The 16118-nt window shown below is 51.8% G+C and overlaps 2 pseudogenes; both read right to left on the bottom strand.

Annotated features, from left to right (window-relative positions):
* Positions 1–552: 552 nt before the first annotated feature.
* On the bottom strand, positions 553–5256 carry LOC123147594 (non-lysosomal glucosylceramidase-like; annotated as a pseudogene).
* Positions 5257–11258: 6002 nt separating this feature from the next.
* LOC123153398 (uncharacterized acetyltransferase At3g50280-like) lies at positions 11259–14892 on the bottom strand (annotated as a pseudogene).
* Positions 14893–16118: the final 1226 nt, after the last annotated feature.

Raw genomic sequence — 16118 nt, 5'->3', positions numbered from 1 at the left:
ATTTCCAAGAGGCACGGCCGTGACTCCCGCGAAAACACAACTGTGCCTCTCGCGGAAGCAAAATCGTTACTCTCGCAAAAGAAAAAAAACAGAAAACACATTTTTTTCATTTTTGAGAGGCACAGCCGTGACTCTCGCTAAAGCACAACCGTGTCTCTCGCGGAAGCAAACCGGGACTCTCGCGAAAGAAAAAACAACAAAAAACGAGTTTTTTCTGTTTCCGAGAGCCATGGCCGTGACTCTCACGAAAGCAAAACCGTACCTCTCGCGGAAGCAAAACCATGACTCTCGCGAAACAAAAAAAGAAAACGAGTTTTTTCGCGTAATTTTTTCTTTTGAATTTTGTTTATCGAAAAGTTAAGGAAGACCGATGGAAAACCAAAACATTAAAAAAATCCGTTTAAAAAGCCAAAAACGCGTGCAAAATATATATTAAAAAAACAAAATCTGGAGGGATTCCCAGAGCGCGACACATGACGAATGGTAGAGAACCCTAAGGAGCACTCGTTAACTAGTTGCTTTCGGGACAAAACGATCGGAAGACAGGAAGAGGGTTGGGGCCCACCCCAGTGAAATTCAATGGGGGATTGAAGATTAATTGGAAGGTTTTGTAAAGCGCCTTTAAACAGCCCATGAGTGTAGGATTATTGGTCTTTTTACGTATATTTCCCCATAGGCTTGCTTTAAGAATTGTGCTAATCAAAAGATCCCACAAATGATATTCCAGACGGAATGCTTTATCAAGACGCCTCTCTGAGAGATTGTCTAGACGTTACGACGGAATGTTTCAGGGCTGAAGTTGGAAGTTCCACCCGTGAGAATCAGGATTCCGGGAGCAGCATCTGCCGGAGTACCTGGTAGATAGCTCTGAGATACCCCTTGTGCTGCACTTCCTCCGGCAGCCTCAGCATGCTCGCCACCTTCTCGAACTTCTCCCGCGCCAGGTCCACCTCCGCCGGCGACGCTACGGCGGACACCGAACCCGGAACCACCCGGAGGTCCCAATGGAGCTCCGGCGGCGATAGCGCCCACTGCATCGCCCAGATGGAGAGGGGCCGCATGTAGTGTAGCGACCGGTACCCGCCGCCGGCGTCGGACGTCCACGCCTCCGGCGTCTGGAACGCGTACCCGAACCCGTCCCTGCCCCACCCGGCGTCGTGCGCGCCCTTCGCCGTCCGGAACGCCGCCTCCGGCATGCCCTCGTGGAGCATGGCGGCGGCCACGCCGTAGGTGACCCCGACCCACACCTCCTTGGACTGCAGCGACGACGCGTCCACGGCGCCGTCCGGCCGCATCCCGTTCACGGCCCCCACCGCGCCGCCCTGCACGCGCATCACGTTGTAGTCCAGCACCGTCCCCAGCGCGCTGCGTGCCTTCTCCTCCTCCACGACCGGCTCCAGCCCGCACGCGCGCGCGTACCACTGCCCGGCGAGCTGGTCGGCCATGATGGACTTGCTGGTCGCGCCGCCGCTGTTGTCGTAGTCGAAGTAGGAGCCGTTCCAGAGCTCGCCGTCGTACACGCGCTGCGCCCTTTTGTACCGCTCGAGGAAGTACCCCTCCGCGCCGCGGTCGCCGACGATGCGCGCCATGGCGGCCGCCGCCTGAAGGGCCGCGACCCAGAGACCGCCGGTGTACGCGCTGACCCCGGAGACGGACCACAGGTCGAACGTCTGGTCGGGCCGGCCCTCGTTCTCCACCATACCGTCCCCGTCACGGTCGAACTGGTCCATGTACGCCATGGCCAGGTACACCGCCGGCCACGCCGCCGTCGCGAACGCAACATTCCCGGTGGCGGCGACGTCGCGGTACACCTGGAGGACGAACTTGGGGTTGAGGTCCTTCCACCGCGACGGGTCATGGATCATGTACGCGTTCAGCTCGAACCAGGGGTCGGCCAGGCCGATGTCGTGCGGCACGGCGCCGAGCACCTTGCGTGGGACGTCGACGCCGTCGAGCGTGCGCATGGGGCGCGGGTCGTGGAGGAGGACGGCGCGGGCGAAGTCGCGCTGGAGGCTGAGCTCGATCTCCGGGAAGAGGGAGATCAGCGCGAAGGAGGAGTAGAAGTGAACGTCGTAGGTGTTCCACATGTGGTACTCCATCCCCTCCAGGTACAAGAACTGCCCCACGTTCTCCTCGCCGTCGCCGAGAAGGGCCGCGCCGAACGCCGACGATGATTCCAGCCGCTCCTCCGCCGTCGACATTGCGCTCAGGATACCGTCCACAGCGAGATCACCTGCGCGGAACCCGTCGAGAGTGAAGGACTCCGTCGTCGACCCGTACTTTGACGAGGCAAAGCTGGTCTTCTTCGGAGGCAGCCCATCTGTGACAAACGAAAAGTTCAGATTTCGGACCATTGCCGAAGATAAATTTGTGACTTCAGAGTTCAGTCGGATCAGTGTAAATTACCTGTCCAAATGGTGCCTCCAGCGTTGAGATAGTAGAGCTCGTTGAACAGTACAACCGGATACCTGAAAAACAATCATGTCATCACCTGTTCTGTTCTGGAATCAAACTATGACTAATTCAATAATTTGGCGGTTTAATGGGGAAAATATGTCAGTGATTGACACTGAGCTTAATCTGAATTTCTTACCATTCAGGCAGCCTCTTGTCCTGCAGGATAGGCCTCTGCCACTCGTCGATTTTCGACTCCCACTCCATGTGTTCTACACGCAGACACAACAAATATTCAAGAAATCTCAATCTTCAGAGAGATTCAGAAATCTTCATCGACCAAGAACCCTTGGAAATCTCACCGAGAAGGGCGTCGTGAGCCAGTTGTTCTGCGGCGGAGTCTCGATCCAGGCCGAGGAACTTGGTGTACCTCCGGTGGTAGGTCCTCCCGGCGGGGAACTTCACCTCGGGGCACGACCACGAGAGCGCGAACGACACCACGCGCGTGCCCCCCGCCGGCACCGTCGTCGTCGACGCGACCGCCGCCCCAATAGACGATCCAGGCCCCGACGACGCATTCGGCGCCCCGCCGGCGGCCTCACCAAAGGAACCATGTTTCTTGACCTCGTCCCACATGTCCTTGGCCGTGAACTGGTCGCGGCCGCCGGGGCTGGACGGGCCCATCGCGAAGGACGGGCAGCAGGTGACGCGGACGTCGCCGGTCTCCTGCGACGCGATCGCGAACGTCACCGGAGGGTTCCCGTCCGCCGTCCTGTGGCGTAGAAGGACGCCATGGACGCCGTCGCGCGCTCTGCACGCAACAAGGAAGAAGACCTTGTCATTGTCAGAGAGTTTGCTGCCCGTTACCACATCGCATCAAGCGAATTTTGTCGTGCTCGTTACTTGATTCTGGAGTTGATGTGATTCCCCGTCAGTTCTGATTTTCCACCCACGGAATTCTACACGGACGAACATGGAAATTAAGGTCAAATCCTGGCTACAAAGATGTTGTGTCTGTTCTGAAGAGCAGAGTGTTGGCTTTGCACTTACTGCCCATGTGAAGAGCAATGTGACATCCGCAGGTGTGCTCCCAGAATTTTGCACCTGGTGCAAGCATCAGGGATCAAAATTTAAGTACTGAATCGCTCATGTGGCATCATTTGTTTGATTTGCTCAAGAAGAAAATGTACCGTAAAAGTGAAAACCGCGACGGGAAAGCTGCTCTCCTTGTAGTTGTGAGGGATGAAGGGCGATATCTGACGGCAGGTGATCTTGATTTCAGGGTCAGGCTCGCCTACATTGCAATTGTGGAAAATAGAAGGTTAGTAGGTTCTACCAGACAAACTTAATCGGCATTGTTACCGGCGACAACTATGTCTGTCAGGTAAGGAATGTACCATCATATACAGTCCAAGATCTTGGGAACAAGCCATGGTAGTTGCAATTCTTCTCTTTCAGCTTCCAGTCCCAAGACCCGATACCGGCTTTATCTATTCCCCTGCAATTGTGCATCATTTTTTATATGGTATCTCTGGCTGGCATAATCAGATGAACGATATACAGGTGAGATTGTGAGGATTTCACTGCTTACTTGAGGAGATCAGCAGTTGGTGCCGACAACACTGTGGAGTAGCTCTTCCCGCCGGGCCGCGAAACGAATGCCTAGACAGGTGAAAATAAGTGGGCAATATAAGACGTTTTTCCACCATAAATTGAGGATTGCGACTAATGAAAGCAAGTGTAAATTTATTATTACTGAGAACTGGTTGGGCGGATAGGCTTCTCTTCGTATATCCTGGGGAATATTTGAAACTGCTGAAAGTACCCTCTGTAGCTTCTCCCTATGCTTCCTGAACTGAAAAGAAGAAGAGAATGTACTTTGAATAGAACTGTCATCTGAAGTTCAGTCAGCTGCAGGGCCATGCATGAATGTCACAGCACAACCAAGGCAAGTCTCAGAGCAAAATCAGGACCAGAAACATCGAAAGAACTTACCCTAGTCCGCCGAGGGGTACCCCGCGGTAGCAGTTGTCCATCCATTTCCTGAGCGGATCATAGACCGCAATCTTGGCGAAACAAGAGAACAAGTTTTCAGCAATTTCACTGGCTACTATTGAGTACTGACTAGGCAGAATAATTTGCACCGGCATTTCAACTACATGTGCATGCTGGTAGACAGATTAGCTGAATGTTCAGTGACAGAAGAGCGACTCACTTGGTTTTTCGCTATTCCTTCGACGTGTAGTCGAAGCATTTTAAAAATCAAGGGTATCTGCAGCACAGCCATGGTCAGTGTTTATGTTGCAAAGGTAGTACGCATCCTTGGTTCTAAATGCAAAATTTAGAAAGGTACAGTCCATGTGACAGACATGCTTGCTTACAATTGTCAAGACATCAGTGGTCATGCTAAGCATAGCAACCTTCTTGCCTTCATCGTCGAATTTCCTCTGCCAAGTTATTGCTGGTGGCCGAGCACAGTCGACGTGCAAGTGTGGCTGAAGCAAGAACAACCATGTCAGAACATCACAGAAATGAGAAGCCAAAGAAATGGAAGGAGCTGTTTCAGGTCAGGAGCTACCTTTGCTTGCTCAAACCCTGAACTTCCCATCTTCAGAAGCCGATGGAGGAGCTAATTCGACTGGAGTAGATACACATGGTCAGAAGAACTGAACTTCTCATCAGATTTGAAACAGACCAAGAGAACCACCTACATAGGAGGAGGAGAAGAGAAAGTACCTGGACCTGAACACCGCACCCTGAGACGCTCAGCTCGTTGAGGAGCCCCCCGAGGTAGCTGTCTATATAACTCATTCGTCAAGAAGGGGACGAAGACGACGCGACGAAGGAGAAGCGAGGAGCATAACCAGAAGGACTGGCTGGTGGCATCAGATATTCAAATATGCTCAGCTGCGTGGAAAAGTAGGCGCGCACGTCGCAGTCGCGGAAGCTGTTGAATATACGATTCCTGCTCCCCGGTCACGATTCTCGCTCATAAATCTTTTCGGAGAATTGGCCCGATTGCCGCGTCACCACGCCGGAAGGAACAAAGTTTCGCCGGTGCTGCCAAGCTAGCTAGCCGTTCATGGGAAAGACGGGCGCTGGCAGCCTCCGTGATGCGCGCCAGACTGTCGCGTGGTTTCTTGGACTTGTTCCGTCGGAAATCAGAAATAGCAGCCGGGGTGCTGAATTAGTGTAATGTAGTACGTTTTTTGACAAATTCTCTCTGACGAATAGACTACTTATAGTTGAAAAGTTTGAGGCTTTTCGATGAATTAGTTTGGTAGTGATCTAAACGATCTTATATCAGTTTACAGAAGGAAGCACTGCCCCTGACCACTGAGCTGAGAGCTCATCCACTCCCTCGCCCCCGCGTCGCTCCTAGGGGCGGCACGGGCGGAACCCCCAGCGCCGGCACCTCCGCTCCCCCATCCCCTCCATCCCCCTCGCCGTCGCCGGCGCACGTCTGCGGGCAAAGCCCCCTGGCGGCCGGCGGCGGCGGGATCCGCTCTCCCAGCGCAGGTGGTGGTGGGGGGGGGGGGGGGGTCCGGTGCTGCAGGTCCGCGGCTGCTTCGGCGGCCCCGACGTAGATCCGGCCCCTGGCGGCGCTCCGGTGGCTCCTGGCTGCGCGGATCCGGCGAATGGAGGTGCAGGCGGGTGGCTCAGCTGCTCGGCGGCGGCCCATCTGGCGGTGCGGCGACTGTGGCTGGACAGGCGGGTTGGCCGTCTGTCCTGCTCGGTGGGATGGGGCGGGGTGACGGCCCCCCCTCCCTGGCTTGGTGCCCCGGTTCTGGCCGGCCTTGCTGGCCCGGTGTGGCTGGCGGCATGGTGGGTGGTGGGGGGAGGCTCAACCCCCCTCGGCTGTGCGGTGGGCGACCACGGCGGCTTCTTCGCAGCGCCTCTGGTGGCGTCGGCGGACTCCGAAGGCTTCGGCTAGGCGTTTCTCCGGCGTGTGGGGGTGTGGTGGCAGCCCACCTCCCTGCTCAAGTGAAGCTTGGTGGTCTCCGTGGCAGTGCAGTGGTGGGCGCCAGATCTGGCTGGTTTGGCCGGCTCTGGCTCGCCGGCGGTTGCTGGCGGTGAGGATGGCGGCTCCTGCGTGATTGTGGTGTCGTCGTCGCGTAGGAGGTGTGTGGGACAGCAGGCTTGCGGTCCGGTGGTGCTGCATCGCCGGTTGCATGGGGGTGCTCGGTGAGGGGGCTCCGAGCGAAAGCCTAGACGACGCGGCGTCCGGGGACGTCGTTCTTCCTCCTTGGGGGGTCGTCGTGGAGCCTCTCCTTTCCTAGCACCTTCGGACCTTGGCCATCGGGCGAAAGCCTAAGACTCCGGTGTGAGTCGGGCGACGGCGTCGTTCTCCAACATCGCGACCCCCTTGGGGCGTCGCCTTGAAGGTCATCGATCCCCTTCGCGCTTTCCTGGAGCTGGACATGCACGACATCGCGGTCGGTAGGTGCCCGGCTGGCGATGTGGGTGGGTGACGCGGATTCTCGTGTGGCAACGATGGCGGCTATGGGCGGAGTTGGTTTGCAGCTGAGTTTTGGTAGTCGGTCTCATCCGGCGTGTTCGAGGGGTTGTCGTGCTTCACTTTGTCTTCTTGGAGTCGGAGCTGCTGAGGAGGGGCCCTTGCGGCAACGATGACGCGAGGCGGGTGGTCGGTTCTGGCGCTGGCTCAGCGCTTATTTCCTGCAATGCTCGTTGACAGAGTCGGAGCTGCCTGGTAGTCGGCGTGTGCGGTTGACTGTTTGGCATCGGCCGGTGCAGGCCTCGGCGTTTGCTTGTGGCGAGGGCTACTTCGGTGGTCGTCGATGATGGAGTCGGAGTCGCCCTTGTGGAGGTGTGATGACGATGGCACCGGGTTGCAACCTTAAGGGTGTTCTCTCCTTTGGCGACGTGTGTGCGTTTTTGTGTTGGTTGCCAGGTCGCCATGTGTGCCTTATGTGGATGTGTTGTAACGGTTTTCGTCCGGATTTTCGTTAATTAACCGAGTAATTCTCTTTTTCTTTATTAATGAGATGAGGCAAAGCTTTTGTCTCCGTTTTAAAAAAAAATATCAGTTTACAGAAGGAGTGTCATGGAGCTGTGCTGTGTTCAGGAGAATGGTAAGTAGTATAGTAACATCTTATTTTAAGCACACATGGTGGTTAAAAAGGGGGATTGTCTGAGTATGAAATCTACTGGTTGGACTAAAGGTTAGAGCTTGGCACTGGCAGCCACCCAGACCCAGTAGCAATCGTCAGCCGTCGACTTCCAAGTTCCAACCAAGAAAAGTCCAATTCACGTGATATATATCCTGCATGTCCGATCTTGATGATACGTATGCTCGCTTGTTTGTTAAGACACGCAATGGCTTCACGTAGTATTCATGATGGCAACATGGCATCTACAAAGGACATAGTTTTTCCTTTGTAAGCGCGCTAAAATCTAAATATTTTTCCTGGAAAATTAAATTAATTTGTTGAAGTTTTTTATTTTATCGACCCACTAACTATTATTTTAATCCATGTAGCCCTCCCACATTGGCAAGTAGTGCATGACGGTTTACATGCCATGCATTGACCCAATGAACAAAGGAATCCACCCGCAAAAAAAAGAAATCCACCCATAAAAAAGAAAAGAAAAAAAGAACAAAGGAATCCAGAGCCTAACTAGGAGCTGGATCATTCTAAACCAATCGAGAAAACTCTTACATCTGGATCATTCTAAACCAATCAAGAAAACTCTCACATTTACTTTTTGTTATTTTTTAGTGAGAATTTACGCATAAAGTTCCCACAACAAAGCCGAAAAGATAGCCTCACAAAAATTCTCACGTGGGATTGTGAAGACATATCTAGTTTTTGTGTTGATGATGAGAAAGGTGAGAGGCGATTGGTCTAGCGAATCGTGGCTCGTTCTTACCCGCTCCAACTCCTCTGTCCCATCTTTCATGATGGGGATGTGCGGTGACGGTCTACGCCTTGTTGTTTTCATTAGACCATGAAGTCGACGCGGTCGATGATGGCATGGCACAATGATTGTTCTATTGTCGAATTCGGACCCTAGCCCGTGGGCAATGCTCGTCCATGATAACCTTGGGAGGTTTCATCCACGATTGGTCAAGCTGATAAACAACTTCAAGCTCGTTGTTAGTTTGGTATTTTTAGCAGCCATCGTTAGTTTGGTATGGAGACAACTTCCTTTTAGGAAATCTAGAGCCGCAATGTGAGTTACGTGTTGTGATAGACTTGCAACTAGGTCGAGCGAGTTGCATGTCGTGGGTGGACATGCAACTTGGTCGAGTGAGTTGCATGTCACATGCAACTGGGTTGGGCTCATGCAAGTTGTGTGTAGGAGGTGGGCATGCAATTGGATCAAGATTAAGACTAATTGTGTGTTGAGCGTGGACATGCAACTGAGTCGAGCGAGCTTCGGGTCCAAGATGGGCATGCAACTGGGTTAGTTACATTCAAGTTGCATGTGAAAGGTGGACATATAATTGAAGAGTTGTCAAGGGTGGATAGGCAACTAGATCGGGGCTAACTAAATGTCAAGAGTGGACATGCAACGTTAATGCTAAACTACGGGGCTGTTTGGTTTCTAGCCACACATTGCCACACTTTATCACAACTAACCTTAGGCAAATTTGATTAAGTTAGGTAGGTGTTTGGTTCTAGCCACACCTAAGGCAAAAAAATTTTATGAGCGGTGAACCCCACATGTCATAGACACAAGAAGCATGGCAAGATTCCTTTAGCCAAGCCAAAATGTGGCTAACAATTTGAGCAACTCAACTAAGGCAAATGTGACAAGTGTGGCAAAAATCATGTGGCAATATATGGCAAAAATATTCACAATCCAAACAGCCCCTACGTGTAAAGGATGAACATATAACTCGATCGGGTGAGTTGCATCTCATGGGCGAACATGCAATTGGTTCTTAATTGGATAAATTGCATATCAAAGGACCAAACAAGGTTGCGTGTCAAAGTTACACGTATAACATTTTGCAGAAATTCTCCAACCTTTTTCTAATCAACCAATAGTTCAAATTTAAAATAGATTTTTTTCATCCCTGATGTTTCTGGTAATTAACCCTTAATTTATCTTTAAGTTTGATTTCGGCTTTCGCAGAAAACGCCTTGATGTTTCTGGTAATCAACCAACAATCTAGTTTTAATTTAGATTTTCGCTTTCGCATAATCCCGTTGAAGTTCCTGATAATCAACACACAGATCAGTTTTTAATCAGATTTTCTCTTTTGCAGAAAATCCCATGATAATTGGGTTAATCGACCCGCAATACATATCAAATGCTTTAAAAAATTATCCATATCTTTTAAACCTAACTCTAGATTTAACATATTATTATATATGGAATTTGATTAGAAAACCGTGCAGAATCTGGACATGATGTTATTATACCTGTTAACCATTTCAAAAATATTATTTATGGTGCAAGTTTAATCAATAGCGCATAATTCGTCTTTCTTTCATATTGTGCCGATTCAAAATGAAAATGAACATCTCAATAAAATCAGGATTGGAGAGGAAAGAAATCATCTATAATGATGCATAAACGCCTCGCCAAAACCTCATTGGAAAAAAGCAGAATTCTCATCTTATGTCGAGAGAGACGCCTTAGAATTGACAACATTCAAACGTGTTATGATTGTGTGAGCATTGACGCTACCGCCAGTATGGGTGAGCACGAGGATTATTAGGTTAGATGAATGTGGTATATTTTTATTAATACAACACACAGACTCTTTTGCTTGTAGAAATACATACGTGGCAACGGTCAGCCGAGGTAAAAAATAATAATATAAAAAGCACAATGGAACAATGTGCCGGGCCATAGCAGCTGCACGCCCAGTCGATATAAAAAAAACATGAATCTTGATGGTATAAATCGAACGATAAAGAAATTGAGAGATAACCAATTCTCATCTAGGTGAGAATTAAAACAAAGTCTTGTCTAACTCCTACACTATTTGACTAATAAAAGAGAAATCCTTATGTAAAATTTAATGATATAGGAATCATATGAGACATAGTTATTTTTCATCTAGATAAGAGTTAGACACACCTACATAATTATTCTAGGGAGGATGTACGAGAAATACGCTAGTTCATCCCAAACATCATAGAAAGGCCATCATAAGCAACCGAGAAATGAATTTCATGCACGAACATTCTCAATAAAGGGTTGGCATTGCACTGGTCTGTCTTTTCTTTTTGACACAGTACTGACGCAGGCGCTTATATATATGCGCATATACTTATCCCTATGAATGAGTACACGTATATCTTATCCCTATGATCACTTTCAAGAGACTGAGCCGGTATAAATATATTGAAAATAAATGCGAGCATCAGGACTTGAACCTTGATGGGTTGAAGATACCATTGTCTACCTAATCATTCAACCACAGATTGGTTCGCGTGCACTGGTCCGTCTAATAATGATTCCACATTGAAGAAATCGAGTGTATAATTAGACCCGATTGGTTTGAAATTTTTTAGAAGATTTTTAGGCGATATCTACTACGCACAGATTTTTATTGGAATCCCCTACAATTCAAACCTAATTAATAACCCTTAATAACATAACAAAGATAACATTACGATTTGAAGATCTCCACGGCCACTAGCATTAGGTGAAACCACATGAGAATTTCCCAAGGACATTCCAAGATTTAGGGGATGTTTGGTTCAGAGACTTTTTAATCTCAGAGACTAAAAAAAGTCCCTAAAAAATTCCTAGAAACCAAACGGAAGGGACTTTTTCTACAGAGATTAAAAAAAACTCTACTAGAGAGTCTTTTTTAATTAGTCCATGGGATTAGAAAAAATCCTAAGACTTCTGAACCAAACACCCGCTTAAAAATCCAGTCAAGCAAGTAAGCCCTTGTTGAAATGGATGCAGGCACACAAATTAAAAATCCAGTCAAGCAAGTAAGCCCTTGTTGAAATGGATGCAGGCACACAAATTGGGAGAACTACTGTACGTCGGTCCTGATAGATGAACTCATGGTCTGCAGCTAGCCGCGAGAGCGCCTCCGGCGCGAAGCACACCTCTAGCCCCCATGCTCCCACCGCCCCGCGGCCCTCGTACACCATCACCCTCCCGTCCACCTTGTTCGCACCACCGCTCCGCACGGCCACCGGCGGTCCCGCCCCGAAGTCGTTCCCGTACGCGTCGAACCGCGGCGAGTTCTCGGTCACCACCATCGCCGGGTTCCAGAACCCCGCCTGGTACGCGAACCTCGGGTCCTGGTGCCATGAAGTTAGCGAGCCCACCAGCGCTGCCTCGTCGAGCGACGCGATGGCGCTGTTCAGCAGCTGCGCCGTTGTTGGAACTCGCCCACATGATCGATCACATCAAATCACAATGAACACGCACACGCAAAACTTTTATAGCCAAGGGCTTTTGTCGTGCCCTTTGTTTTTCTTTTTTTTATTTTTTGTTTTCTTGCATATGATTTTTACGTGGGCCTGATGTATATAAATAGAGTGTGTCTAGAGCACATCTAGATGTACTTTAGTTATTGCACATCTAAGTGAGTGAATCAATCATAAAAAAGAAGAGAAAAAAAAATCCACACGAATCTCAACGTAAGAACAATAACATAGGACTTAGATGTGCAATACTTATGGCATATCTAGATGTGTTTTAGCAAAACTGATATAAATATGCATAAGGCCACCGACCCAACTACAGCAAGTCCTACACGGACTCTTGACTCATGTAGACTAATACTACTAGGACACGGCTAACTAATCCTAACCAGACTCAACTTGAGGACTTTCCTAAGCTAATTACACGGCCACACTGATATCATGTAGACCTAACATAACACGTCTAATACTTCCTAATCTAGCACAAATACTACTTGGACTTGACGCTTCAAGATTATGCTAACAATCTTTTTTTAATCTTGACATGCCATCTCCTTGTGCTTCTTCTCATCTTGATTGTTGTAGATCATCCCCTGTCGCTCATCCGCTCGCACCACGACAAGTTAAATTGATAGGCTTCATTGACTGCAACAATCTCTTTCCAATTTCAACTTGGTGAATTTATGGACCACCTCAAATATGTCTTGGACTATCCAGCCTCGCCAGTAACATGTGGAAAACCCCACCCGGTGAACTTCATCTTCCATCCTAGCGAGATACAAGCCGACTCCTTGTGGATCACACCACCCCGTGCACTACACCATGCACTCCAGCCTCATGTAGAGACATGGCCTCGTTGAAGAGACTCGCCTTCACTGATTTACCGTCCCTACATAGTTGAACTTGATCCTCTTGTCGAGACACATAGACGACCTGGATGCGCTTCATCTTCAACGCCTCCTCACAGAGACAAGCACTTGGACATGACGACGACGACCGACTGACCAACCGACCGTGCTAACCCGCACGACTCCTTGACTTTAACTCCCGGATGACAATCTTGACGACTTTCCAGCACCGCATCACCGCACCACCGCTCCCGTCAACGATCTCCATCCGCCGCCTTGCCGACGACAGCCCGCCGTCTCCCTCCTTGTCGCTCCATCGAACGACGGTCGCATAATCCTCCTCGTCGCTGCAACACCCAGCGACAACATCGCCCGCCCCGAGGCGCTAGTAGGGGTCGCCTCCTGGGGCAAGCGCGGCTTTGCCTTGAACCTTGCTCTGATACCAATTGTTGGAATTTAACCCACAAGATCGATCACATCAAATCACAATGAACACGCACGCGCAAAATTTTTATAGCCAAGGGCTATTGTCGTGCCCTTTGTTTCTCCTTTTTTTATTTTCTGTTTTCTTGCACATCATTCTTACATGGCCCTGATGCATATAAATATGCATAAGGCCACCGACCCAACTACAGCAAGTCCTACATGGACTCTTGGCTCATGTAGACTAATACTACTAGGACACGGCTAACTAATCCTAACCAGACTCAACCTGAGGACTTTCCTAAGCTAATTACACGGCCACACTGATCATCATGTAGATCTAACATAACACGTCTAATACTTCCTAATCTAGCACAAATACTACTTGGACTTGACGCTTCAAGATTATGCTAACAATCTTTTCCTAATCTTGACATGCCATCTCCTTGTGCTTCTTCTCATCTTGGTCGTTGTAGATCATCCCCTGTCGCTCATCCACTCGCACCACAATAAGTTAAATTGATAGGCTTCATTGACTGCAACAGCTGTCCACACCAGTCCCCTCTCCAGGATCTCGCTGGTCGTGGACCTCGCCGTGGCGCGCACCACGGCGTTCCCTGCGTACGTTCGTGGTACGCGCTTGACACGGCCGCGACACCCGACGAGCACGGTGTACGTCGTCTCTTCCACCGGTGACAGGCGCCGGGCGCGAGACACTGAGCGCCAGACGTGAGCGAGCAGGGACTGGAGGGACGAGAGGGTGGCTGTGGAGGTCGCCGAGCCGACGCCGGCGCTGGCCACCTCGGCGTTCGCTCTGGACTTCAGCTTCTTGATGCTCTCCGCGGAGAAATGGAAGAAGCCCTCCTCCACCGGCGGGCAATCGAACCGCCGGATCATATGCTCCAGCTTGGCGAACGGCAGAGGGACCGGTACAGGGCAGGCATCGGGGAACCAACGCTCGAGCACCGGCGGCGGCGTGAACATCTCGGCGTCGGCGCCGCCACTCCGGCTCATCTCGGACCAGGTGTTGAAGAGGTGCCAGAAGGCAGTCCCATCGGCAACGGCGTGGCTGAGCGACATGGCGACAAAGACGCCGTCCGCGAGCTCGGTGACCTGCGCGGCAAGGACGGGGCGCGATCCGGCCACGGCATCCGCGCCGACCAGCCCGTCGAGTGAGAAAAAGGACCAGACCACACGGGGGATGTACAGCGACGCCGCGACATCGGCCACTGTGACGCCGGGCGCCACCGCGTGGACGAACTCTGCGCCCTCGCTGGTGCAGCGCAGAGAGACGGTGACGCTGCCCGGCTGCCGTCCTCCAGCTGCTCCTCGGCTGCGAGGCGGCCGGCGAAGGGGTAGAAGCGTCCTAGAGCGCGGGCGAAGGACGACGCAAGGCGCCCGACGAGGCGCTCTCCGCCGTCTCCGGCGGGGGGCTTTGGCAGGAGGATGCCCTTCTGGATGTAATCCACGGTCAGCATCTGGAGGTCCCACGGCGCAAGGTGCGCCGTCTCGGCCGCAGGCTCCGCTGAGCACGTCGGCACGCCGCTCGAAGACGGCCGCACCATGCCGCGGGAGACGACGCGGACGGGGGCAGAATCCTCCGTCGCTATGCTTAACTATTCTGCGATCTGGAGCGCGCACCTCAATTCGCTAGCATACTTGGTCGCGTTGACCTTTGGAAATGTAACCTGGAGTCTCTCGGAAAACGATTGGATCGCAACGTGATGGGCAGAGGATTCTAGAAGTGGGTGTACCTTTGATTCAAAAGAATTCTCTATTTTGGATGATTTTGGACCCTTAGATATTTGTTTTCTATATGTTGATTGTTTGATTCGTGGGATTAGAATCCGTAAGAATTTTTGTACTATGTCTGGAGGAAAATTTCCATTCACTGAAATCTTTTGATGGAATTCGTTTGCTTTTCATGCGCTATCAAATACTCTTTCATAGGAATTCTTGTCTTTGTGATCATATAGGATTGAGGACGACATGACACTGCAATCATGCTCCCCCTTCCCTCTTATTTCTGCCTTTTGAGAATTCTGCATTTCCTAATAATAATAATAATAAGAGCAACTTCAATGAGACGACTCATTTCGTCCACCCGCGTCCGTTTGGGTCGGTGCGGACAAAAGTCGCGGCCCAACGCGCCGATCCAAATGGACGCGCGTCCGTTTTTCGTCCGCGGGCGACCCATTCCAGGCGCAATTTTGAGCCGGATTTGTGTCGGCGCGGACACGAGACGGATGCGCGTAGGCGCCTGCTCCTCTCCCCGGGCCCGCCGGTCGGTGTTAGCCACCACCATTTTCCCCAAAAATGCTCCCGCCCCCGCGCGCCCCCGCCCCCCAACCACCCATGGAGGACGCCATCGACCTCGACCTCGACGCCGCCGCCGGCCTCGCCTCCCTCGCCTCGTCCGGCGCCGTCGCCCCCTCCGGGAAAGGCAAGCCTCGTGCCCCGCGCAAGACTGCCGCCGCGACCAAGCCGAAGAAGGCACTGACGCCCGAACAGCGGGCAAGGGAGTCGGCCAAGAGGAAGGGCCGGAGGCACGCCGTGGACGCGAGGGATGAGGCCGCTGCGCAGGCTGCCGCCGTCGCCGTCGCGCAGCAGGAGTTCACCAATGCCCGCGTCGCCGCGGCAACGAGGGAGGCGCTCTACATGCTAGGGGTAAACCCTAGCCAGCACAACGTCCTCCAAGCCGCCGTCGCCGCGGCCAGCACCGGCTCATCAGCATTTCCTCGGATGGTGATGCCCGACTCACCCCGCGCGTCAGCTTGCAACCCGGTCCCCGGCTTCCATGTCTACCCGCAGGCCTCCCGCCTCTCCGGGGAGTGCTCACCCGACGTGAGCGTGGTCGCGCCTTCCACGCCCGCGCCCGCGCCCATCGACCTCAACGCCATCCCGGTGGTCAGTGGCTCATCATCCGGCGGCACGAGGAAAGCGCGCGACAGACGCCAGCCAGCGGGCTCTCGGACGCCCGTAACCTGTTCAAGGAAATGTCGTCCGCCGTCAACAAGGACTACATGCAAAACCTCATCTTCAAGGGTGGTGCGTCGGGCGCTGGCTATGATCCCGACGAGAC

The sequence above is a fragment of the Triticum aestivum genome, chromosome 7A (assembly GCF_018294505.1).
Source record: "Triticum aestivum cultivar Chinese Spring chromosome 7A, IWGSC CS RefSeq v2.1, whole genome shotgun sequence".
NCBI lineage: Eukaryota > Viridiplantae > Streptophyta > Magnoliopsida > Poales > Poaceae > Triticum > Triticum aestivum.
This window is presented reverse-complemented; position numbering and strand designations above follow the sequence as displayed.